At 51.7% G+C, this 23,202-nt stretch overlaps 1 protein-coding gene across 4 annotated transcripts in view; it reads right to left on the reverse strand.

Annotated features, from left to right (window-relative positions):
- Positions 1-23,202, reverse strand: part of St3gal1 (ST3 beta-galactoside alpha-2,3-sialyltransferase 1) — a 75,321-nt gene that overhangs the window by 22,894 nt on the left and 29,225 nt on the right. For all 4 annotated transcript variants that reach the window (XM_013521328.1, XM_005398028.2, XM_013521329.1 and 1 more), the window contains exon 3: positions 6,536-6,588. The gene's annotated coding sequence lies outside the window, so the exon portion shown is untranslated. The remainder of the gene's footprint in view (positions 1-6,535; positions 6,589-23,202) is intronic.

Raw genomic sequence — 23,202 nt, forward strand, 5'->3', positions numbered from 1 at the left:
CAACTCTGCTCATTTACAGAGGCACCTGAGAGGCTCGTGAGGGGGCTAGGGACAACCCTCATAGTATCTGCAATGGGGGTGTAGACTGCTAACACAGGAAGCTCCCAGCAGGTGCCTGGCATGAACCATGCTCAAGCACCAGTGTGTCATCATGGGCTCTCAGGACAAGGCTGCCCTGCCCACCCCCTGAAGAAGGGGTGGCTGTCATCACAAAGAATACCTATCCAGCTCTGTGGCAAACTGAGCCCCACATCTGCTTCAGCCTGGACAAGCTGCCTGATCACATCTGGCCACATCCCAGCCTTGCATGCAAAATAGAGACAGCCGCAACATACGCCATACTGGTCCTTTGCGAGTAGAAGGAGAGAACACAGGACCTTCACCTGTCTGACCCTTCTCTGGTAGGACCCACTGACCCATATGGTGACACAGACGTAGTGCAGAGCACAGTGCTCCTGCAGGTTGAGCAGGTTTATTCCTGCTAATTCACTGAAAATAGTAATGCACCCATTTTACAGAAGCCCAGAAAAGCAAAGCACTTAGCCAGCAGTGGCATCTTTTGCAACTGTGAAGCTAGAAGTGACCCATACAGTGTGGCTCCAGAGCGCAGGCTCCTTACGCTGCATGTTTACCTTCCAGCTGAGTGGACGGGCAGCCAGGGCCTGCTGGAGAGCTTGGCCCTGCGTGAGGTTACTCCGAACCTAGGGCTTTCTCTCTATGCCTTCCAAAGTGAGCACAGCGCTACTCACCCCCATCTAGCTGGGCGTACGTCTGGAGGAGAGGGGCGCCCTGGGCTGTTACAGCCTGGATGATGTGTGCTGGCCCAAGGTTCCGTGGGAGGGAGAGTCGTGTGCCAGCCCAGGCTCAGCTGGCCAACAAGCAGGGACGTACTCGACACTGGGAGTTCCCACCCACCCCACGCAGAGGTTGCTTCTGACCTGGAGGCAGGAGAACGAGACAGCTTGTCCCCGCTGCCCACCTCAGGGTCTCCTGAGTGCCCACACCGCACTTTACAACCTGTTCTGCCCCATTTGCTTTAAAACATACAGGTGTCTTTTCCCTGCCCCAAAATGTGGTAGGGAGAGGTGGCTGCTTCCCTGCTAGCCACAGGAAACACCATGTCCAGCAGGTGGGAGTTTTAGGGGTGTCCCTGGTATGGAAGGACACAGACAACACTGGGCAGGAACCCTGACCCCAAGTCCAGCTCTAAGACTTCGTCAGCTGGAGATCTTGGGGGGGTCTCCTCATCCACATGAAGGGTGATGTGGACCATTTTCTCTGAGCAGCCTGACATCGCAGCAGGGGCCAGGTGTGTGTGTGTGAGGGGCATGCACAGTACACATATGCTCTCCGCAGGTGTGCAGCTCTCCCAGGTGCGCCGCACTGCCAGGTGTACAGCACAGCCAGCATGAGGCACTCATGTCAACATGGACCAGCCCTCAGCCTTCCTTTGCTCTGTTCTTCCAATCTTTTTTGCTTTTCCTTCTCCCAGTGAATGACTAACACACCCCTTTAGCAGGGGAGACTCTGGCAGGCAAATTCTGCAAGTATTTGTGTATGTGTGTGTGTGTGTGTTGTATACTTGACCTCATACTAATTATTACTCTCAGTAAAGGAATCATCAAATACTAGATAGGGCGAATTACTAGGATGAACTATCTCTTACTTATGCAGGTAAAAAGCACAAGGTCTTTGGGCTCCGCTTACATTTAGGATGGTGTCCACGATACACTTGGACACCAGCATTCTTCCTGTGTGATAGACATGATATGCAGGCTGGGAATGAATCAGAGTCTCTGACAGGGTATCACCTGAAATCTGCCCATAAGGCCTTCACTCCCTTCTGCTTACTCAGCTCAGCCTCTGGGCATACTGATTGCGTTACAATCGCCCCATAAATTTCAGACTCTGCTCTGAGCTCAGGCTCCCTGCACTCAGGCTCTCTTGCACTTGATGGCAGTCCCTGGTTTCTGGCTCAGGATGCTTATGTCATGCGCCAGAACCGTGAAACACCAGCAGGCTGTCAGTAACCATAGGACAGTCAAGTCCCAGACTCATGTGGCTCCTTCCCTCCTCCACACTGTACTCTGCCCACATTCCTACCTACCCCAAAGGCTCCCACAAGTCCCTGCACAAAGTTCACAGCCTGCCTGCAAGGTCCTCCATGAACTGGTCCCTGACCACAGTCTGACCCCACATTCTGGGCTTTTCCTCTGTTCACTTTCTCGAGCCACAATGACCCCTCTGACATCCTCCAAGTACACCAAGCCCAGGAGCTGTGTACAATGTGCCCTGCCCAGGCTCCTCTGGCTACGGATGCTAAGATTCCTCCCCGGCTCAGTGTAGAGTGATTAGTCACATGCCCCTCCAGGGAGAAGCTTCCCAAGGACCATGAAGTATGTTACCCTGCATTTCCTCACCATTCTACAACCCACCAACATCATGGCTGTGCACAGAGCTGAAGGAGCTGCCGTGCAACTAAGTTTCTTGAAGCCAAGTGTGGTGTTGCATACCCGTAATCCCAGCACTCTGAGAGGCTGAGGCAAGAGGATTGAAAGTCCAAGCCCAGCCTTGGTAACTTAGTGACTTAGGGAGACCCTATCTCAAAATTAAAAAAGAATCTGAGAATATAGCAATGGAAGGGCCCTTGCAGGGAAAAAATAAACAACAACAAAAAAGCAAAAAAACCGTTTCCAGAAATTCCTTTTGCCAACTGTAGTGCTTCTAGAAGAGAGCTCACATGCTTTCCTTAACAGTCACCCAAAAGGGGGGCACTATCAGTAGCTCATAGATGGGGAAACAAAAGCTAAAAGAGGTCTGGCGGTAGCACATTGCCCAGCCTCACGTTAAGTAAGCATGAGGTCCAGGACCCAGATCCAGAGTTGTCTGATGCCTCCTGTTGTCAGCAGATTCTCATTTGTGGCTTTGCTCTGTGGCTTTCTGGGTCCCTGGCACAGCGCTCTGCCTCTGCACCTGGATGTTTGCAGCCATCAATGCTGAGATGGGAGGCAATGTCTCCCTCTGGAACAAAAACACCGGCTGCTTGCTGTGGGCTGCAGCGTGGCGGGTCCCCCAGGCGTGGCTGGGGTTCCTGGTCTACACTGCAACCTGCAGCATGAGCTGGCATCAGCGTGAGTTCTGCCTGGCCCCCAGAGGACCTAGAGGGCAGAGGGAGCAGTTCAGGCTTTTTGTAGCTCAGAGAGTAACGAAGTCCCTGGCCTAGGACCAGGAGTCTCATGCCCTCCACCTGCCTCCAAGAAGCATGAATAGGCTGACATGTCAGCTCCTAAGTGGGCTAAAATCAAATCCCAGGCTGTCCACTTCTGTTCCTGTCTGTGTATTTTCCAAGGATTTTATTATCAGTGAAGTTGCCCCTGCAGGTGAAGGGATTGTCTGTGTCGTGCCCCCGCTGCACTGGGACCTTTGTGTCTTAGCCCACCTGGCCCCCAGCCCTTGCTTCTTGCTGGAGTTCCAGGACGCACTGCATGGAACAGACCAGGAGAAAATGAGTTTGATGGAAGGAGAGAGTAGCCTGAGTTAGTAAACAAGTGAAACTAATAAATTTAGGGCAGAAATTGGGGAAAACAGGCAAGATAGAGAAGGGAAGTGTGTGAACATTTACGTGTGTGGGTGAGAGCAGGAGGCAGGCAGCTGAGCCAAGAACTCGCTAGAATTCGGCCAATAGAGCCCGAACTGTCCTTAAGGGCACACCCTGGGCCTTATTAGTGCTGTCTGTACTCCCAGTACTGGGCCCCTGCCCCTGCCCCTCCCAGGGGCCTGTGTAATACTGGACAGACAGACAGGTGGCTGAGTCAGTGATGTTCACTGACCGCAGGACGACCACCAGCTGCCTGCCCCTTGGGGTGGGAGGCAGTGCCGGGCTCCACGTCTCCCAGGCTGGACTTCTGCGGCATTCCTTATGGGAAACCTGCAGGCGCTCACAGCCTTGTATTCTGGCAGAATTGCTTTGTGATGATTATTTTTCCAGCTGAATGAGATTCAGTTAATGGAAGACTTAATAAGTCCTTCTGGGGCCTGGAGGAGAGAGAGCTATTCTGCGGCTCCCAGAAAGGAGTTTCAGGGTCTGCAGTCACAGGTCTGGGTAGGGGAGGTGGCAGGAGTTCTGGCCTGGAGTCCGCAGGTGGGGTGGCCAGGGTAGTACCACCTTCATAGCCATCCCTTTGTTAAGAGCCAGAAGCGTGCCAATCAAAGGGAGCTGGCCCCACCATGCCTGCTGCCTGTCTTGGAGGCAAGTTTGTTGCACTCCAGGATCGCAGGGGAACACACAGAGGAGTTTTTCTGCTTCATCTTCTGAGGCAGAGTGAGTGGATGGATGGGACCCACCAGGCTGTGGGTCTGCTCCTGGATCCTTGACTTCCCAAGCACTTCCCTTCCAGCGTGCCCAGCCCAGGGCTGCCCAGCACAGCACAGCAGGTGTCAGTAGCACCATATCACCACCATGCGCCTGATGTGGGGGCTATGCTCAGGGCAGGGAGCCTGAGCTTGATGCCCAGGCCAGGACAGAGGGCTGCCGGCCTCTGCAGCCCCTCCTGGCCCAGACCCTGCCCGCTGGGCCTCCCTCTCTGAGCTCAGTGCAAGCTCTGGAGCTCAGGTACCAACACCACTTTTTACTCTATTTTTGAATCTAGGCTCCTGCTCTGCTTGGAAAAATGGTCTTGTAATAGCAGATTATAGTGTGCTGGAAATTTACCGTCCAAATCATCTGGAGATCAATGCAAGGCAAAGGTACGAAGCTGTTTCAAATTTCACCAGAGCGGCATGTGCAAAAGATTAAAGCCAGTAGTTCCCTGTTAGAAACACATCTTTCCTCTGCCCTGTTCAGTTGTCTGATTTTTTTTGCTATACAACCTCAGCTCCTGCCTACAGGCACAATGGGGATAACAGATGGAAGAAAACGAATGGGAAGCAGTCCTGTTGGTGGAACAGTGGGAAGGACAAACACACAGAACCAAACTCGAAGAGCACAAGTGTTGGCCCACAAGTCCATCCGCTGCCTCAAGGTCTTAGCACACAGATTCCTCCTCGAGAATCTCCTTAGCTACCCCTGAACCCTACGGTCGCTCCTTCATGGCACTCATGACTCTGCCCAAATGCCCTCCTTAGCAAGGCCTGCCCTGGCCACCCTTAAGCAGGATTGCTGCCTCTCTCTCTTGCTCTATGGTATTTCCCTTCACAGCTTGTTATGGTTTATATCTAACTGTCCCCCCAAAGACTCATGTGTCCTTAGGTGGGGTAGGGTGAGTCCGCTGGTGAGTATATAGCTAAATATGCTGGGACATGAAGCCTGGTGGGCGGAGGTAGGTCACTGGGGATGTGGCCTGGAACCATCTCCCTCCCTCTTTCCTTGATTGCTCTCCACTTCCTGCCCGCCAGGCCATGATCTGTTTTTCCTCCGCAATGCCCCTTTGCCACACTGCCCTGCTTTGGAATGAGCTCACTATGGACTGAAACCTCTACACACGGTGAGCCAAAAGGAACTTCTCCTCCTTTGTGTCTGGAACTGTGTCTCAGCAACAAGGAAAGAAGCTAAGACACAGCTTTCACCATGAAATGACACTCAATTGCATATTGAATTACTTGTTTGTCTGCCTCCCTCTTCCAGGAGGGCAGGGAATTCATCTGTTTCCTGTCACTTGCCCTCATCATGCTGGGAACAGTGGTAAAGCCCTCAATAAATATTTGCAGAAGGGACAGAGACTTGTGACACAGTGGGGCCTTCAGAGCCCAGGGAACAAAGGTGTCCTGTGGTTTGTGCTACCCCGCAGGAGGGCAACTTAGTCATTCCTGGGCCTCAGAGGCCTCAGGTGGGAAATGAGTGAGTGACAATGGCGAACTCAAATCAGCCGGTATGGGGCATGGGTAGAGCAATGGCTCCAAACTTCGGCTTTTGTGTTAGCGAGTTTCCTGTCCCACCGCCCTGACTGAGCAGATCAGCTGTCCTCGGGGACGGGAAGGCAGAACTCAGCCTACACACTTCCGCTGGTTTTTGCAAAAACGACTAAACCCAAAATATACAAAATGCCACAGTGTAACTGCTCAACCACCCAGGGAGAGCGGGGAGTCCTGTGCCCTGGGCCTCTCTGTGGCCAGGGCAGGATGTGAGGCAAGCAGCACGGGAGGGAGGAGACACCCGGCCTGCTGTCTCCAAGACTCTGGTTCCTAGAGAGCCTGGACCCCAGAGAGGAGCCTGGGCATCCATCAGCCAGGGGGCTCATCCCTGAACCCACAGTGCTGGGACCCGGCGTCTGTCTTGATCAGGGCACCTATGGGTTTTTTCATCAAACACCACGCTCCTTCTCCATTCTCTTCCCCAGGGGATCTTCCCTGTGGACCCAAGGATTGGTGCAAGATTATCAAAACATAAAACAGTCACTAGAGTCCCCTAGAGAGCGCTCAAAGCCTTTGGTGCAAGAGGACAATCAAGTCAACACAGTTTCAGGCAAAGGAGTAAGGCACGTCAGAGCAGTTTCTAGAGTCAAAGAGAGCTGCGTGCAAAGCCAGCTCTGCCACTTACCCGCCATGTGAGCTTAGTGGCGCTCTTTAACCTCTGAGCCTCAGTCTCTCCATCTGAAAGATAAAAATAAATGCTCAGATTTACCACCAGGAGAGGGCATGAACAGCCAACAAGAGAGCTGCTGCAGCAGGCCTAGCTCAGACCTTCAGGTTATTAACGGCCAGAGTGAAGTTGCTTCACTTCATCACGCAGCTCAGTGCGGGAAGAGAATGCAGTTACCTAAAGGGCACCGGACGCGAGTGAGGGTGCCTGCAAGTTTAAACTTCCTGTTCTAAACCCCAACATGAAGACTGCACACAGACCTTTAAGATCATTTCCTGTTCTGAAATGATGAATTTGGAGGGCCTGCTCCGAAGACCTGCAGAACTCCAGGAAGTGAAAGAGAGGAGTCAAAGCTGCCCCGGGAGGATGAGTACAGAGAAACAAGAAGGGACACCCCTTTTTTGGGACCTGTCACACACTAAGCCAACTTTCCACTGGCCCTGGAACAGCCTCGTACCTGCCAGGCAGAGGAGGAAGGCCGCTCTGAGAGGCAGAGCTGGCCTGGCCCGGTGTGGGGGTAGGTGGGAGGGTAAAGTCAGAGGTCAGCGCCAGCCTAGAGCTGGATCCTAGGACAAAGGCCAGTCTCTCTCCTGACAGAGGCACCTGCTACAGGTCACAGATGGCACCTGGGTGAAACAAGCATGGGCTCTGACTCTGGAACATTCTTTCAACTGGCAGGAAGTAACCGGGCATTTGTGCAGGGAGGGAAAACGTGAATCTGAGAATTTGGGAGGTGGTATGAGTGTCACGTTGGCTCTGTCCTAAACAAGGGGAGGAGGGAGCTCATTAAGCAACATCGACACAATACTGTTTGTGGGCTTGCAGCAGCTGTGGTTACAGCTCCTGTCACCCGTGAGGCATGTATGATGCTTTCTCCCTGGGGAGGTCATAGGCAAAGAACTTTGTGAATACTGGACTTCTGCCTGTCCCTCTCCCTGTGGCTGTGAACCTGAGCTGGCTGTAGTCTGTGGCCAACAATGGACGACAGCCCAAGGATGCTCCTGTGACATGCGAGGCTAGCCCGCCTGGGTCCGAGTGCCAGCTCTGCCACTTGGTGGTTGTAAATCCTGCAGTGAGCCCCTCCACCTTGCTGCAAGCCCGCTTCCTCAGCTGTAAAGGAGGCATGACAGAACCTACTTCCTGGATGCTGAGCCAATTCAAAGGGTTAAAGTAACTGAAGCGCTCAAAGGAGGCTGGACGTGTAGTAAATGCTCTCTGGGGTTAACCTACCATGACCACTATTGCCAGTGTCACCACCACTGCCACTGGCATCACTGCAGTCACCATCATCATCATCACAACTGTCAGCACCACAACCACCATCTACTCTGAGCCAGATAGTCGCATTTTAGGGGAGGCATCTTTGATCCCATTTCCCAGATGAGGAGCCTGAGGCTGAGAGGGTCAAAACACTCTGGATTAGTCATCACACCAGCAGGTAATGAACTGTGAGCTGAGGAGAGGCCAGCAACTTTACATGATGCTCAACTCAAGCCTGCTGTGCAGGGCCATACCAGGTGGAGGGCTCAGAAAGGCCAGTTTGTCCTTACACACTCTGATCGCCCCCTCTCCAGCTGACAGAGGCTCTGCTAAGCAAACAGCCTCAGACACACCCGCTCCTCGGCAAGGCCAGCTGTGGAAACGGAAACATGAATGAGGATGGCAAAGTCCACGGAGGTTTCCAGCACTGCCATGGAATCCCAGAGCTACTGGGGCCAAGTGCTTCTGTGTCTGCAGGTAGCAATTTGAGTTCAAGAAAACACAGCCTCATGGACAAGGCTCCGACACTGCTGCAGACACTGGCGGAGAGGCGCTCATTCATCCCCAACCCTGCCACAAGAGTCATCACCACGCTTGATGAGGACACCATGTCTGTGGGAGGGGTCTTGGGGAGACACAGTCACCTTGGACCTCACAGGAGCATTTATAGAACTATCTCTGAGCTGCCTCTGGTCTGCACACTGCCCAGCTGCTCTGGAAGAGGCAGAGGGCCAGAGAACATGAAGTCTACAGAGACTGCTGTCAAAGCAACCTCTGTCCCAGCTAGCCTAAGACAATGATGTACTCTGAGTCACAAAGCAGGTCAGCAACCTGGCGGGGAGCACAGCCCAGGGCTCCGCCAATGCTGGCTGCCTCCTGCTAACTGCCTTATGCCTCACTGTATGAGTCAAGACTCTCTTTTCCAACTACCTAGTGTGTGCCAGGAGTTGGGATGGATTTCAGAGGATATATGAACTCATTGAGACCTCACCCATGCAGAGAGGGCCAATCAGTAAAAGGTGGGATGCACTGCAACCAAAGCACTAACTGCAGTCCGGCTTTCCTCAGTGCATCCTTATAGGCCAGATGCTGTCCTTTCGGCCTTACCCATTTCAATCAAGATGACACCTTAAGGAAAGAAGATCTGCTGTGCACTGTACTGCATCCCTCCTCACGCCTATATATTATAGGCCCCATCCCCAAAGTGGCCGTGTCTGAAGATGGGGCCTTTAGGGATATACCAGGGTTAAATGAGGTTGCAGTATTAGGGTTGACTCTGGTGAGTGGAGTCCTTGTAAGAAGATGAGACACAGAAGAGACCCCTGACGGTGGGGAGAGAAGAAAGAGACCTGTGAGGATGAAGTAGGGAAGGGCATCTGCATGCTAGAAAGAGCTCTCACCCTCTGACACCTGGATTAGCCTCCAGAGCTGTGGGAAAATAAACTGTTGTTTGTTAGCACTCCCCCATGGTGGGGTTTTGCTATGACAGCTCCAGTCTACACACACAGGGCTGTATTTATCCTCCCCATTTGCCAGGCAGAGAAACTGAGGCACAGGGTAGTGAAGCACATTGATGAGGCCAGACAGCTACTAAGTGATACTGCCTGAATGAGATCCAGGCATTTGTCTACTCAGCCCAGCAGTTGATAGTCTATTCTACTGTGCATATATTTATTTTCAGGGCCCTCTCCTTGTGAGAGTATGATACTTCTGCGCCCAACTCATATGGCTTGGCCATATCACTAGCTTTGGCCACTGAAGTGTGAGCAGTCAGCTGAGTGCCCTTACTGAGCAGAAGCCATGACTGTGACTGTGACTGTGACTGCATGATCCTTTAAGTCTGACCAGAGCCCTGGGGAGTGACTGCCTTCATCCTGAACATGGGCCCGAGAAAACTCACACCACAATGACAAGTTATAGCTGGCCTGTAGTAACCCAAAGCTTGTTTACCTGGAATGTGAACCAGATCTGCTACAACTCATTGAGCTTTGAGGATTGTTTGTTATGCAGCAAAGCTGACAAATACAGGGCTCCTTTTGCAATGACTTTACCTCCCACTAGCACATGTTTGATCTCTAAGAACTGAATAGGTGGTCAGAATACCTTCCTGCTACTGAGGCTTTGCACTTAATAAGTAGGTGGCCATGAACAAGCCACTTGACTTCTCTGAGCCTTTGTTACTGATCTGCAAAGTGGGAATGCTAAGAGTATCTGCATCCTGAGACTGCTGCAAGACTTTAGCAAGAGATGTAAAGTTCTTGGCACAATTCCTAACACACAAGAGGAGCTTAGTATGGGTAGCAGCCAGGGTGGCAGTGTGATGTGTGAGGGCTGAGGATGGACAGAACTGGATTGGAATCAAATGCCGCTCTTTTGGCACATCTTACAGCAGGCGTTCCCTTGGGCACGCAGCACAGGAGTTCTGCACTGTTGTGGGCAAGGGGCAAGGCTGGTCCCACCCAGGGAGGCAGCAGGAAGTAGGCTGGGGAGAAGCAGAAAGGAGAAGCAATGGGTTGTTGGGCAGAGAAGGCCAGGATCCCCCAGCCACAGTTGTACAAGCACAGAAGAGAAGGCAAGACAGGAAAGCATGTGGAGGGTTGCATGCTTCTCCCCTTCCTCCAGTCTCAGTTCTCAGTGGGGAAACTGAGGCCTGGGAAAGAGGAAGTGCCTTCCCCAAGACCACACAGCTGGGTAGTGACTTTGGGCTAGAACCTTAGTCCCCTGAGGCCAGCCTGGGCATCATTCCACTACCGCCTGCTCACTTGGCAGGAAATGAGACTCATCTTTTTGCTGCTTTGGAAGCCAATGTCAAATTCCACCACCCCCGTGGGTGGATTTACCAGATCTTGCACAATTCAACAGGCTTTTCTTTGAATCACTTCAGAACATCTCTCCTCCTCTCTGGGAAGAGTTGAACCTATTCATATACTTGCTAGATCTGGTAGGGAGTGGGTGGCAAGCCGGGAAGTCAACTGAAGCACAAATAAATGAGAACTGGTAACCCCTGCTTGTTATCTTGGGTCCTTCTCCCTCCCCAACCCTGTGACAGATGACTTTTAGAGAACATGGGCACAGCAAGCCCTGAGCTTTCCCCTGAAGACCCAGAACTCCATAGCTTGAGACAGGGTGCTCTACGGTAGAGAAGCTGGGCTGGGTGGGCCTGAGGGAGTAGGAGAGGCTGGCAGGACCAGGGAGGATGGGGAGAATTCCACAAGGCAGGGAGCACAGCAGTGAGGCAGCGAGGAGGACCAACACTCCAGGCACTGCTTTCTGCTTCTGTCTTGGGGAAGGGCAGCTGGTAATGGGTAGCAGAGTCCACGCCAGGAAAGTTGGAGGGGTGGGAGCAATAGGGCCTCCATTTTTCATGTGAAAAATGGGGGAAGTGAAGCTAGCTCCGCAGACTGCTGGGCACAGCCAGGAGACATCTCAGAGTAAGCACTGCAGACATGTCGGCCTCTGCTGGCCAGAGCACCTGTGGCCGCAGAGAAGGAAAGTCTTCAGAACAGCAGTGCCTGCGGTGGCCTCTTCCTGGACTCCGCTCTCCAGAAAGTACACAACAGCAGTGCACAGTGTCTCCCTCTGTAGGCTGCTCAGGCTTGCTCACCTGCTGCTGTAATTCTCCTTCCAGAGGACAGGCTGCATGAGTCTGCCGGCAGCCCGTATCAAACAACCCCACGGGATTCTGGGTAGCCAGACCCCAGCCACGGAAATGAAAACCTGAAACCTCCTGTCCAGTAAAGTGCCTCCAGAGGTTACTAGGATTTGCTACCCAAGGAAAGGGAGGCACGTGCCTCATGATTACTAACCCCTGCTTCTCTGTGCCACTCTCCGGCCCTTGGGCCAGCCAGAAGGCCAAACAAGAGCTGCTTCTCCTAGGAGGGGACCACTCCACCACCACCCACACCTGGATATCCCACAGACAGCGGATTGAGGGACACAGGGTTGCATGAGGCCCTGCACCTCAACATGAAATCAGCCCACGACCTAGTCTGTGCTCCAAGGTGGGATCTGGGTGAGGTCAACCCCAACTGGAAACAGCTGCCCCACCTTCTTCCCCAGTCCTTCTGGAACACATCCATGGGCACTGAGTCCCTGCCTCAGGCTCTGTGGAGAGGAACTGTGGCCCCTGCTTGAGTGTGTTCTGGGCAGTGACCATCAGCAAGAGGCTTACTCAACAGTAAGATCCTCAGCAAATACGTGGTCCACGCTCTTGGCTTCACAAAGGGGAACCAGAATCCTTTGATCATTCAGTAAAGAATCACTGGGCCCCCAATACATGCCGGGATCCATGTTTTAGATGCTGATAATACGAACAAGACAAAGTCCTTTCTTTGGAAGCTTATCGATCAAAATGGAGCCGTGAACAGTAAACACTTTTGCAGAAATCCCCACAGGACTTGGGAGGCAAGCAGAGAGGATGCAACCAGGAAGCTCAGGCTGCCTGCTGTGCTATGTGGAATAAAGTCTTTTGTCTCTGATCCAAGAAGCTCATGTCTTCTGCAGCATCTGCCAGCAGGCAAAATGTGTTAGCTTGCAAGGAAGAGGGCATCTCAGGCTTTCAGAGTTCTTTAAAGCCATCAGCCTCAGGTAGCTACTTCTAATTAAAATTTAAATTTAAAACAGTTGCTCAGGGCCACCAGGTAAATTTTGGGTGCTGAGGAGCCTTATGTCGTTAGTGGCTACTGGAGAGGATACTGCAGATACAAAACTCTCCCCTTACTGAGAAGTTCCACTGAAGAGCATGGGGCTCGCAGGTAGGAGTGCAGGTCTCAGAGCCTGGTCACCTAGGTGCAATTTTTTTTGTTCTTCAGACAAGGTCTCACTATCTCGTTCAGGGTGGCTTTGAACTCATTATGTAGCACAGGCTGGGCTTGAACTCATAGCAATCCTCTTGTCTCAGCCTCTTGAGTGCTGGTATTTCAGGTGCGCATCACCATGCCCAGCCCTAGGTGCAGTTCTTAGTCTGTAACTTGCTGCATGTGTGATTTTGAGTGGGTGATTTGCCCTCTCTGAGCTCCATTTTTTCACTTTTCAGAGAGCAAGAGGTCCAACTTTTCAGGGTTTGTGAACATTGCAAGGTGGGCAGGGCTCCTGTGAGAAGCCTGAATTCCATCCTGCATGGGAATGGGGGTAGGCAGAGAGCGGGCTTCATGGAGGAAGGAACCAGGCAGCACCAGGGCAGGAAGGCGTGTGGTGCCTGGCCAGCCTGGTACCTCCGGTAAGCAGAAGGAATGGTTTTAGTCATTGAGAGAAACAGGGTTGCCCAGGTCAGCTGAGAAGGCAGTGACTGCACACCCAGCACATCATTATCATGGAAGGACAGTCTCCTCTCACCCGCCCTCTCTAGTGCCTGCATCTGGTGACACTCTGCCCTTAGGGCACACCTGTCCTCCAGGCTAAGGCTGTCTTTCATGATGGATGTTTCAATGCTAAAGATGAAGCCTCATCAATAGGCCTGTCCTGGCCTCTCAAAGAGCAGCTTCACCTTGATGTCTTCACTGGGCTAAAGGTGAAAGCACTGAAGCCACAAGCACAGGATTGAACCATTAGCCCTTCATCTCCCGCGACCAGGAGGTGGGCAGTGGGCAAGAAGATGAACTTTCTGAGACACTCACTCCTCCCTGAAAGTAAGTCTGCTGTGACTCACTGGGCAACTGCAACCACACTGCAGTGTGAGGACCCTCAGGGGGGCCCTTAGCGATACCACCAGTGCCTGTGACAGCTCAGCCAGGGTGACTCCCACACCAGGTATGTTCTCAGCACTGCTCTCAAGCTGCCTTTCAGCACGCCAGGACAGTGTGATGGACTCAGAGGTCCCCTTAGGCCAGGGGGTGCCCATCACAAGCCAACCATAGCTGGGGACACAGGGAAAACCAGCCATGGGGAAGGACACAGACAGAGTGGGAAGCAAGGAGAGATGGCCAATCTCCAACTTTTTCTCCCTAAATCCTCATGCAAATAACCAGTGACCTTTCCAAATGGGATTTTAAGTGATAAACAGAAGCACTTGCAGCCACAGCAGATAGAGGGCCAAGAACCAGAAATCTTGCCATTTTCTCTCTTTAAATCTCCAGCACTATTATCCAGCAGATGAATTAAATCCTTTTTAAAGACTTGCACATTTTAGAAGTAAATACTCATTTCAGGGGTTTTAAAAGATTCACAAACACATTTTGCAAATGCTTATCAAGCCAAAGCTTGCTAAGAACAGAAAAGCAAGGTTATCAGGGCTTGGGAGCTTTAACTAACAGTGTTTATGGGGAGGCAGAGATGCATTAAGTCTGCAGTCCTAGTGAAAGTGGCATCGGTGAGTGGAGTGGAACTTGTTGGGCATAGCTCGTAGCACAGGGGGAATGGGTTTACTGAGCACTTCCTGTGTTCCTGGCCCCATTCACACAAGCGCTAATGCTCACTAACTGCTCGTAGTGTGCTACTTCACACACTAGGTGGATGGAGCCACCCAATCCTCCAAACCTAGTTGTAGGTGCCTTCTGTTACTATAGACAGCTATGGGAGGTGGAAATATTGTAGGGAGTCTGACAGGGCTTGGCCCTGGAAGAAGTCAGCGTCAAAGAGGAGAACACATCACAGCTGTGGCTGGAGGTGCATCTGTTGAAGGTCAGGCCTCAAGATAAAGACGGAATGACCATACCTACTTACTTCCCAGAGGGATAAACAATAATGATTGATATTCTAAATAGACATCAGTCCCCTGGGTGGGGGACCCAGACCTCTTTGACCCATCCTTTCTGGGAATGGTCCTTGTTCTTTCCAGGTGTGCTTGCTGTGTGACTTCCTGCCCCACTGGATCAACATTACCTAGGAAACTATACTTGTAAACATTGGCCGATTGAAGTTTTGTCGCACCTTATGATCACCTCATGATGTCATACCCACCTCATGATTTTGCTCTATAAACCTTCCTCTACAAGTAGAGTCCACAGCAACTTCCTGAGCACCCCTTTTCCCTCTCAGGAGCTGTATCTCTGCCCCTCAATAAATATTTCCTCCATTGTTCCTTAGAATTCGTTCTTCGATTTTGGGGAACACGAACTTGGCATACCGGACATTTAGCAGGTTGGGAGTTATAATGTTTCCCTTGGACACATCACTTGGAGATCCTGATATCATTCTTATCACACCATCACCCCACATTTACGCAGGCCCAGAAAGGTGGAGTCACTTGTCCCAGGTCACACAGATCATAGATGACAATGCAGAACTGAATCCAGGTCACCTGGCTTTGAAAGCGACAATGATACAGGGTCTCGAGTGGCTGCCCTTTGCCTTCCCTACAGATCTTCAGAGCCACAGTCATCATCTCCACTCTTCTGAGGAGCCCATGGTTGGTGAGTGTGTGCAGGGTCTGTCCAGCCCCCAGACCTGTTTCTTTAGACCAGTGTGACAAAAGGGGTCCAGAGAACCAAATGCCTCTCCCCACCTGGTTTAAAGCCAGTTGGGTGTTTGAGTTTACAGTTAAAATTCAGGATGGAAAGTTATCTCACAGGCACTGGGTAAGAACACCTTTGAAACCAGATCAAGAGAAAGGGGAGAGGAGTGTCTTCTACCCAGTGGAAAATTCATGAGTGATTCTCAAAAGATCAGGCCTGAGAACCCTGTCCATAAAGGGTCCAGACTCTGCAGAGGAAGAGGGAAGGGGTGCCTGGTGGCTTCCACAGCTACAGGCTGTGGGTCTTCCCTCATGGTTCCACTTGGGCTGCCAAAGACCAGATAGTGGACTTCACTGTCTCTCAGTCCTCAGGGTCCTAGGCCCAGGGTCCTCTAAGAATGCATCATCAAGGTCACTGCAACAGCAAGAGTCATGGAGAGGCACAAGGTGAGGGACCGGGGTCCAGTGATCTTGGCCTTGGCTCTCCTTGGCTCTGCCTCCCTCCCCTCTCCTCCTGGGAACTTGGGACCCAGCAGATGCAGGCCAGCAGGGACAAAAGCCTTTACCCAGAACTGTCCACCAGAATTCCCCACCAGGGGCTTGTCCCTGGAATGCTTTTGAGTATATTTTTCTGCTTTATTTATATTTTTCCTTTTTTTTCATTTAGTTTTGGGGTTGGGAAGGCCTTCTTCATTTACATAATCCTAAAGTTACAAAAACAGAAAACACTGAGTAAATATAAAGAAACTCAGTGGCTGAGATTGGCAAAGAACCAGCAGGCTGGTTGCGTGTTTGTGTTAATAAAGTTTTATTGGAACATAGTCCCGCATATTCAGTTGTATGGAGTCTATGTCTGTTTTCATGGCAGTTGAGTGTCCATAGCAGAGAAATGCTGGCTCTCAAAGCCCGAACATATTTACCATCTATCTTTGCCTAGAAAAGGGCTATGAGAGCTGGGTATGAGACTGATTTAGACGGAGAATGCCCGCAAAGCTCACGTGCTCAGAGGTGGAGCTTAGGGAAGATGACTGGATTGTGAGGATTCTGTACTTGCTGGTGGATTAATCCAGGGATGAGTTCAGAGCTTAATGTGCTGTTAGGAGGTAGAGCCTGACAGAGGTGGTTACTGCACATGTGACCTGGAAGGGTGTACCCTCCTTTGTCTCTCTGCTTCCAGGCCCCTAAGTAAGGGTCAAAAAGCTTTCCTCTGCCCTTCCACCAGGCTGTTTTTGCCTGGGAACCAGATGACTATGGACTGAATCCTCTAAAACCCATAGGTCAAAATAAATCTGTTCTCCTTTATGTTGTGTCAGGTGTTTTGTCCCAGCAAGGAGTGACTAAGATAGGGCCCTCTGTCCTGTACCCTCACACCATATCTCTCTCTGCTTCTCCCCATGTCTCTTTCTCTCTCTACCTTCCTCCCTCCTCCCCTCCAGTCATGTCAGCTCCATATCTGCTCTTATTTTAAATTGTTACTGCTCCAGGGCCTTTGTATTGGCTGACCTCTCTAGCACTCTCCTATCATTCCTGTCCCAGCTCAGACATCATCATTCAGGGAGAAAAAATATAAGGCCTAACACAGTCTACATTTCTCTAATCCTTTCCTTGGTAATTTAGATCCATCCACTCAGCTAGATGCTCACAATAGCTCTGCGATGCCAGCAGGGTTACAATTACTCAAATAGCCCAGCTTAAAGCCATAGCTAGGACATGATGAGCTGAATGTGCTCAGAACTGTCAGAACTCCAGGTCCAGGCTCCACTGCTACACCATGGGGCTGACCATACCAGAGAATATCTGTCCCTTCTCAGGCTGAGACCTGATCATTGGCAAGAGTAGGGCCTTTGATCAGTCTCCAGCATCTAGTTTGACAGACCCTTCCGAACGAGGTCAGAGCTGCTGTCTGCACTTTTAGGAGCAAATGCATTAGTTCTGCAAACACTCACCACTTTTTCTGGGCAGAATCAGCCACTGGCAGCTTCCTGCCCACTGGCCTGAGAGCCATTTCCTGCTGGTTGGTGGCAAGTCAGAATTTGCCCTGTGCCAAGTTCCTGGTTAAGCTTCTATTGTAACCATTAGGAGGTCATTTTTGGCAGCACTGTGGCTGGACAGTCTCAGGGATGAGAGCTCAGCAGTGCCAGCCCTACTCTGGACTGTGCCACCATAAACTGTGTGACTTTGAGCAGGTGCCTTTCCTTCTCTGGGCTTTAGTTCCCGCCTTGAGAAGAGGTGGTGGGGTGCAGCCCATCCAGGTGGTGGGCAGCATGCCTGGACTGAGATGCACTGGGCTCATGGTTTGTGTCCAGCACATTCGGTAACTCCCTGGAGACATCCGGCCAGACTTAATTCTAAGCCTCAGTTTCCCTACTTGTTAATTACTGGGCTAAATCATAGCTGTGGAAACCATGGCCGCATCAGCAATAGAGAAACTGAGTTAGCTGTAACACTGAAAAAGAACTAGAACATCTCACATAAAAATCTAGGCTGCTGGCTTCCTTTGGCAAAAGAAGGGCAGACAGGAGACCTGGGCTCACATTCCTGGGGCTCAGCACAGCCACCTCCTTGGCTGGCACGGGTTTGTTTTGAGGTTCACCTCAGACCCCTGCCCCAACAGTGCCCTATTGTCCTACCCAGACCTATGTACCCATTCCTAGCTGATGTGAGCCCTGTGCAAATGTGTCTTCCCACCCCTGCTGTCTGGATTTCCTGATGCAGTGGTCTGCCACTCCCAGGACAGATAGTCAAGAGCTACCAGCTTAAGGCCAAGGACTCTAGGACCTAGGGCACTGCCAGGATCCCAGTGCCCTGATCAGTAGAAAGAGGATCATCACAAAGGCAAGCCTGGTGATGCATGCCTATAATCACAGCACTTGGGAGGCTGAGGCAGGTGGATCCCTGCAAGTGTGAGTCCAGCCTGGGCTACAAGGTGAGTCTAAGACCAGCCTGCACTGTATAGTGAGATTCTGTCTCAGGAAAAAAAAAAAAAAAAGAGGATCAAAAAGGATCATCTGAGAAAGCACCAAGCAGCCACCAGGCCCGCCTCAGAGCTCCCTGCTGGCGTCACCACAGCCTCCTATAATTACCTGCTGTGTGGAATAAAGGCCCCATTTAGAAACCTTAGCAAGGCCGGAAAGGAGAACTTTCCCCTGGTAATTTCCTGATCACAGAATTTCAGAGTTGCAAGGGACTTTTAAAAAGGCATCCAGACCAACCCATCATTTGGAGCTTATGTCTCCGGCAGGGAGGCCAGCAAGGCTCACTCAAGGTCTTTCTGTTTGCCCAGTCCCTGTGGAGGCTGCAAATACAGCCACGCAGCTACAGCTCCCCGGGGCCCCAGACTCGGAGGCCAAGCAGGGAAACACAGTGACCACAGAGGCCTGTAAAGGCCCCCAGACCCAAGAGCTGCCATTTGCTAGTGGCCCACCTACCCCTGTTCACTGCTTTGATTCAGGTCACCTATGGGGACCACACAGGTGTGAGGCCAGAGGCCATGTTCTCTCTACACTCAGAGGCAGTAAAGCCTAGTGGTTAAACTCCACAGGCTGAATCTTTGCGGGGCACCTTGGGTAAGTCATGTAACTCTTTGTGGCTTCCCTTCCTCTTCTGCAGAGTGACAATGATAAATGCTGAAACTAGCACCTGGCTCAGGGGATGGGGTGCTGCCAGAACCATCCAGGAGTGCATGCCAAGCACTTAGAAGGGTCTCATGCAAGTAGAGGCAGAGGCAGGTGGTGGAGACCATGAAAGCATGGCCGGTTACTCTGGGTTATAGGCGTGGCTTTGACTCAGGGTGTCCTTGAAGGTCTGCAGGGAATCAGCACTGTCCCAGGGTGACAGATTGATGACGACTCAGAAAACATCTGCTGAGCTGTTTGCAGAGTGCATGTGTGTGTCAGGAAGTACAAACAGCACATTTTGCAGAGTCCTGGGAGATAGGCAAGGATGTCCTGATGGGGAACAACTACATCTGTGCTAGTGGGAAGTGGATGTGGGAAATGATAGAAGACCCATCTGTCGGGCGCAGTGTCTGGGTGGGAGTAGGGGCTGTGGATGTGATCCTGGGTCAGCAACACCATTGCAAAGGCTTCTGGGAATGCTGGGTGTGCAGCCTGCTGCTCTGGATAATCTCTGGTCCTGGTGAGCAGGGCAGACAAGAAGCATCCCAGAGCTTGCAGAGAGGCAAGCCTGAGTGACAGCCTAGGAAAGGCGCTTATCCCATCTGGGTCCTCAGGGACACCCCTGGATGCTGGCAGAGAAACTGGCTGCCTTCCACATGCCCAAAGCACAGGGGCCCAGGAGGCATTTTCAAGACACAAGGAAACACCTTGTTCATTCAAGCTCATCCATGTTCATTTTACAGGCCAAGGGGAGACTCTCACATCTCTGCTTTCTTTCAGGGCTGAGGGGAGAATCAAATATATGTGCAGTTCCTCACCCACAGCCATGGTCCTTCAGCATCACCTCCTGTTTTCCCCCAATGCTCCTGTTAATTTGGCTGTGATGTGCTTTGATTCACTTCAGCCAGAAGAAACCAAGGCTCCAAGGGCAGCTGGAGCTGGGACTCAAATCCAGCCCTGGATCTTGCCCTGAGCCTATAACCAAAGCCCAACTGCTTGTGCCCATTCTCCACTCTGCCATCCCAAGGCCAGCCTGCAGCCCTGCACACCAGTCTCTCCTCAGGTTGCACAGTCCAGGACCCATAGCTGTGGTGACCATCTGCTGACTGTTGACTCCTGCTCTCCCCTCTCCCGCTTCACTTGTCAACTGAATTGCACCTTACTGTCTTAGTGTGGTGTTGGTGAAAGCCAAGCTCATGGCTACCACATGAGCAATCCTGGAGCTTGTTGGAAATGTAGCTTTCTTAGGCCAGCCCCAAACCTTCTGGATCAGACACTGGGTGGGGGAAAGGGGCCACAATCTGAGCTTTTACAGCCCTCAGGGAATTCTAAACAGGTCACTGTCTAAGCAGCAATGGATTTCATGATGGATGGGCAAATATTTACTCCTGCTTTCACAACTCAGAAGTGGGAGTGTATTTCTTCACCTCATCAATGCTGTACTTGGTCATGTTACTTTCTTTGGCCAACAGAATGTATGAAGAAGTACCAGGGTTGCATGTAAGACTGTGGTAAACTTAAGGGGCTTGTGTGCCTATCTCTCTAAAAGCATTAAGCCTCCTTCACAAGAAAAATACCCTTCAGGTAGCCTGGGACCATAGAGTCTAGCCAGTTCAACTCACAGGCTAAACCAGAACCACCAAATGACACACAGACCCATAAACTCAAAAAGACAGTTTTATGCCATCTTGTGAGTAGTTGTTACTCAGCAGACACTGACTGATATACCCTCTCTGCTCCACCATGCTCATGTATTATTTTGGCTGATTGCTCAGCTTCAACAGTGAGTCAGTAGACAATAATAAAATGCTACCTTTTAAGCTTTGAATGAGGGTTGAGTAAATTATCTTTGCCCTAATTTTTCCAATGAAATTTTAAACAGAGAGCTTGCTAGTTCAGTGTCACCCAGCTAATAAATGGTGGAGCTAGGACACAAATCCAGTCTCCCAGACAGGCTTCTTGACAACCAGGGAACACGGCTAGCATTCTATGGGGAAATGGATTCCACCCCCATGAGGGCAGCCTTGAACTGGAAGGTTGACTTAGGCACCAAGCGGCCTGCATTTCAGCAAAGTCTCCAGCCAAGGATACCTTTCTGCAACATGACAAATCTACCCAGCCCTAGTCTCTGGGTGTCAGGACCTTCAAAATCTGTGTCCATTCTGTCCATACTCTTTCCCCAGCCAGGGCCTGCAGATTGCTCTAGATTAAGAAAAGAGGAAGTAGAAAGAGTTGAGAGGACCCTGCAGCTTGCTGACTATTCACGGCCACCAAATGCATTTGTGAGCCTCCTTGTGTGGTTGGTCTAACCATGTAGCAAGCTTCAGTCAGCCCTGGCTTTCCTTCCATCTGGGCCTCGTCTCCATAGAAGAAGCTGATGGCTTTAGTTCCCTGAGGTATCAGCACAAGTCAGAGACAAGCAAAGGGGATGATGGGACTTTCAGGTAACAGAGAAACCACCCAGAAGCCTGCAGTCACAGGCAGGAGTGGAAGAGTGAGCTCCAGGGCTCCTCCGGGTGGAAATAGCCCACGGGCAGTTTCCCAGACTTGGAAGGCCATGCAGGATGCTATCAGAGTGGCTGCCTGGCAGGGGGAGCTGTGGACAAAGTTTCCAGCTTGGGGCGGTGGGTGGGGTGCATAGCTGTGTCCTGGCTCAGAGTGCTCCAGGGAGCCAGAGGAAAGAAGAGGAAGCAGGGACAGGAAAACACATCTGCTGGGAGCCGCACGGGTCTTCAGTGGCTGCAGCTGGTGATGGCTTTGTTCTCAGGAAGGCTCAGGCAGGCCCTGTACCCCCAGGCGCCAGACGAGGAAACAGGGTCAGAGAGGTGGTCAGACTTGGCCAAGCCCGCCTGAGAAGTGGCTTTTGATCCCAGATTTGACTGATTCCAGGCCCAGGGCCCCATCTATGCTCACTAAGGTACATGACTGTATTATCATCTCTGGGTGAAAGGGCTGCACTTAAACAAGGGTAAAGGTCAGTTTACCCTAGGTGGAGGTGGGCAGAGTGGGAAAAGGGGAGACTTTGCCTCTGTTTGCCTCCAGGCACCAAGCCAAAGAACAGGCCTGGGAGTGTGGAGAAAGCACTGAATTAGGAAATCAGACAAACGACCCAGCTTCCAATCCTGCCTACACGATGCTGTGTGAACTTGGGTAAATTATTGTCATCTCTGTGCAGCGGTGTCCTCTTGTGGAGAAAGGGGCAGAAGTGGTGGGGTGACGTGAACCCAGCCCAGTTTCACTTCTAGCTCTGAATTCTTTCCACGCACATCAGCTCAGCATGGTGGTTTGAGCGGGGACCCCAGAGTCAGGGTGCCACGTTCAAATCCCAGTTTCCTCCTGAGCTGCTCTGTGTCTCAGGCCTATAAACTTCTCTGTGACTCAGTTTCATCTGCTAAAATGAAGATAACAGCTACACAATTAAATGAGATGATGTGAATGGTGCCCTTTGAACAGCACATACCCAAGCACCGCAGAAACTATTAGGACACGTAGAGCCCAGGCTGCCCCGAGGCCAGGACAACTTGCCCCTGGAGGTCTCAAAACTCAGCACCTCCTGTCCTACACAGCTGTCATGGCTTCTCAGGAAAGCTAATCCACATGGGCTCTGCACACAGCTAGTGATTTAGAAAGCTGAGGTTGGCGCCAGGAATGAGGTGTTTCCGGGTGTTAAGAGGCTGCAGGGCACAGCCACCCGGCCTTACAAGGGGACCCTCGTCCTCACCAGAGCTCATAAAATCACTCCAAAAAGATTAGTTTAACTCCCTGGGGACCACCCCCAGCCCCTCCTCAGTGTTTTGTGCTGGAGGAGGAGGAGCAGGGCCAGGTCTGGCTCACTGGGCGGGGCACCCACAGCATGCTCATTCACTCAGTCACTGATGCCGTCATATGCGCTGAGGTCCAGCCCTGCGGGCGCTGTGCTGGGCAGACAGCAGGTGCTGCTGACCACAGCAATGCCCTGAAGAGCTCCATCCAGGGAGGTGGATGCAGCAATTAGTGAGCACACAGGGCTGTTCAAGGGGCTCCCTGCACAGATGGCTGGCTCTGAGTCCAGCCCATGTCATAGGAGAGCACTGCCCACTGGCGGGATCTGGGGGCTGAGCTCCACCTGTTTTTATGAAAAGACTGATGTTTTGGGAACACAGTCACACCCGTTTGTTTATGTGTTGCTATGGTTACTTTTGTGCCACAGTGGAAGAATTGAGCAACACAAGAGGGCCTGGCCCATAAAATCTAGACTATTTTATTGCATGGCCCTTCACAGCAAACTGCTGCCCCTGCTCAGCTAGAAGGACTCCAAACTCCCACATATCCATCCTCTCCATCCAGAGCCCTGCATGCCTCAGGCAGACCAGACCCTC

This window comes from Chinchilla lanigera, unplaced genomic scaffold (assembly GCF_000276665.1).
Source record: "Chinchilla lanigera isolate Chin_1 unplaced genomic scaffold, ChiLan1.0 scaffold00060, whole genome shotgun sequence".
Classification (NCBI taxonomy): Eukaryota; Metazoa; Chordata; class Mammalia; order Rodentia; family Chinchillidae; genus Chinchilla; species Chinchilla lanigera.